This window comes from Heptranchias perlo, unplaced genomic scaffold (assembly GCF_035084215.1).
Source record: "Heptranchias perlo isolate sHepPer1 unplaced genomic scaffold, sHepPer1.hap1 HAP1_SCAFFOLD_117, whole genome shotgun sequence".
NCBI classification, from domain to species: Eukaryota; Metazoa; Chordata; class Chondrichthyes; order Hexanchiformes; family Hexanchidae; genus Heptranchias; species Heptranchias perlo.
In genome coordinates, this window is record NW_027138396.1 from 26,991 (window position 1) to 30,559 (window position 3,569).

Genomic DNA, 3,569 nt, shown 5'->3' on the forward strand with positions numbered 1-3,569 from the left:
CTATGGTTTGTGGAGAGAAAAGGAAAATCCTTTAATTTTTAAAAACAGGACTTAGGTAACGTAGCATTTATAGACCCCGGAATTCCTGAAGCTGGAGAGGGTGCATGTCCATTTCCGTCTGGGAGGAGCCCAGCATATGGACTCGAACCTGGCAGTACCAGGATTCTGTCCCCATTGGACCAGACCTTTAAATTCCAGCCAGGGAGAGCCCTGTGTCGATCTTTTGTCTGCTCCACCCCATTAAGGGGAGTTCCTGGGATTTCCCTGGGAAATTCCTCCCATTACTCCTTGAAAGGCCTCAGTGGGGCTCACACCAGTTGAGACCTGGCTTACGTCCCTTTGAGGCCTTCTGATGGCCTCAAACCGGAAAGTAAACGATAAGAAAACTAGTAAGAATCATGGAATTGCTGCAGCAAAGAAGGAGGCCAGTCGGCCCATTGAGCCTTGGTTAGCCCTGCAAATTTTTTCCCTTCAAATATTTATTGAATTCCTTTTTGAAAGCCATGATTGAATCTGCCTCCACCACCCATTCAGGCAGTGCTTTCCAGGTCATAACCACTCGCTGTGCAAAAAAGTTTTGCAGATGACACAAAACTTGGAAGGGTAGTAAACAGTGAGGAGGATAGTGATAGACTTCAAGAGGATATAGACAGGCTGGTGGCATGGGCAGACAAGTGGCAGATGAAATTTAACACAGAAAAATGTGAGGTGATACATTTTGGTAGGAAGAATGAGGAGAGGCAATATAAACTAAAGGGCACAATTCTAAAAGGGGTAAGGAACAGAGAGATCTGTGGGTACATGTACACAAATCGTTGAAGGTGGCAGGGCAGGTTGAGAAAGCGGTTAAAAAAACATACGGGGATCCTGGGCTTTATAAATGGAGGCATCGGGTGCAAAAGCAAGGCAGTCATGACGCACTTTTATAAAACATTGGTTTGGCCACAACTGGAGTATTGTGTCCAGTTCTGGGCATCACACTTTAGGAAAGATGTGAAGGCCTTAGAGAGCGTGCAGAAGAGATTTATTAGAATGATTCCAGGGATGAGGGACTTTAGGTATCTGGAGAAGCTGGGGTGGTTCTCCTTGGAACAGAGAAGGTTGAGAGGAGATTTGATAGAGGTAGTCAAAATCATTAAGGGTCTAGACAGAGCAGATAGAGAGAAACTGTTCCCATTGGCAGAAGGGTCAAGATCCAGGAGGACATAGATTTAAGGTGATTGGCTAAAGAACCAAAGGTGATATGAGGAAAAACTTTTTTATACAGCGAGTGGTTAAGATCTGGAATGCACTGCTTGAGGGGGTGGTGGAGGCAGATCATGGCTTTCAAAAGAGAACTGGATAAGTACTTGAAAGGAAAAAAAATTGTTGGGCTATGGGGATAGGGCATGGGAGTGGGACGAGATGCATTGCTCTTGCATAGAACCGGCACGGACTCGATGGGCCGAATGGCCTCCTCCTGTGCTGTAATCTTTCTATGATTCTTTGACAATTTTGAATATTTCCTTAATAGTGAGAAACTAGGAGCTGTGGAGTAGCAAAGGGATTTGGGTGTCCATGTACACAAATCACTGAAAGCTGGTGCACAGGTACAAAAAGTAATCAAAAAGGCTAATGAAATGTTGGCCTTTATCTCAACAAGACTGGAATACAAAGGGAAGGAAGTTATGATTCAGTTGTATACAGCCTTGGTCAGACTCCACCTAGAGCATTGCATTCAGTTTGGGCAGCAAACATCAAAAAAATGTATTGGGATTGGAGGGGGTGTCGTGCAGATTCACCTGAATTATACCTGTGCTTAAAGGGTTAAACAATGAGGACAGGTTGTATGATATTAGCTTGTGTTCCCTTGAGTTTAGAAGAATAAGGGGTGATCTAATCAAGGTATTTATAATGATCAAAGTTTTGATGGGGTAGAGACAGAGAAACTATTTGCTCTGATGGGAGAATCCAGAACAAGTGGCATAATCTTAAGATTAGAGCTAGGCCATTTAGAAGTGAAATCAGGAAGCAATTTTCACACAAAAAGTCGTGGAAGTTTGGAATTCTCTTCCCGCAAAAGGCTGTGGTGCTGGGTCAATTGAAATTTTCAAGATTGAGATCCACAGACTTTTATTGGAGTAAAGGTATCAAGGGAAATGGAGCAAAGGCAAGTAAATGGAGTTGAGGTACAGATCAGTCATGATCTAATTGAATGGTGCAACAGGCTCGAGGGCCGACTCCTGTTCCGATGAAAATGCATAGGCCAGATTTGCCTGTTCCTGTGCCTGGGTGCAGTGGATCGCAGTGCATGGAGGCAAACCAGGGAAGGAGGATCGCACGGCCACAAGGGAGCCAAGCCGATTTTCCATCCATTTCATCATGCAATGCTCCCTGCCTGATTTTCCACCAAGTACTACACCCATGTGACCCAATACACATAGGGACAGGAATAGGAAAATCTGCCCCTACAAGTTATAGCAAAGCATAATTTGCATTTACAAGATTAGTGTGATGGTATGTTATTGTCATAATAATAAAAATCAAACTACTAAGGGCAGTTAAGTCCTGGAGGCAGCGCAGAGGAGAAACATGAGACACACCTCGAGCATCACAGGACTGAATCGAAGGAACGACTGGGAAAATTTGGACTTTTCAGCCATGACAAGAGATAACTGACAATGGACTTCATAAATAATAAAAGGAACAAATATGGTAAGCCGAGAACACAACTTCAAATTAAACTATGACAATAAGATAAGAAGCATAGGTTAAAAAAAGCAAAAGGTAAGTTCAAGATTAACATCCTGACATTCCTCACGCAGTGACTAATATGTAGAATGTAAAATAAAAACAGAAAATGATGGAAATACTCAGCAGGTTGGGCAGCATCTGAAGAGAGAGAAACAGAGTTAATGTTTCAGATCGATGTTACCTAACCTGAAACGTTAACTCTGTTTCTCTCTCCACAGATGCTGCCTGACCGGCTGAGCTTTTCCAGCATTTTCTGCTTTTATTTCAGATTTCCAGCATCCACAGTATTTTGCTTTTGAATATGTAGAATGTATTTGTGTTGGGTAGGCCCTAATGAAAGTCACAAATTATATCCTACGTGAATGTTGTGGATTATCCCTCCTCATCTCTCTCGACCTGTCTGGAGCCTTTGACATGGCGACCACACCATCCTCCCCCAACACTTCTCCGCCGTCGTCCAGTTGGGTGGGACTGCCCTCGCCTGGTTCCACTCTTACCTGTTCAATCATAGCCAGAAAATCTCCTGCAATGGCTTCTCTTCCCACTCCCGCACCGTTAACTCTGGAGTCGCCCAAGGATCTATCCTTGGCCCCCTCCTATTTCTTATCTACTTGCTGCCTCTCGACGATATCATCTGAAAACACATCGGGTTCCACACGTACACTGATGACATCCAGCTCTACCTCACTACCTCGCTCTATCTCGACCACTTCACTGCCTCCGTGTTGTCAGGCTGCTTGAAGAGCCAAAATTTCCAACAATTAAACATTGGGAAGACCAAAGCCATTGTCTTAGGCTCTCACAACAAACTTTATTCCCTACCCACTGATTCCAAC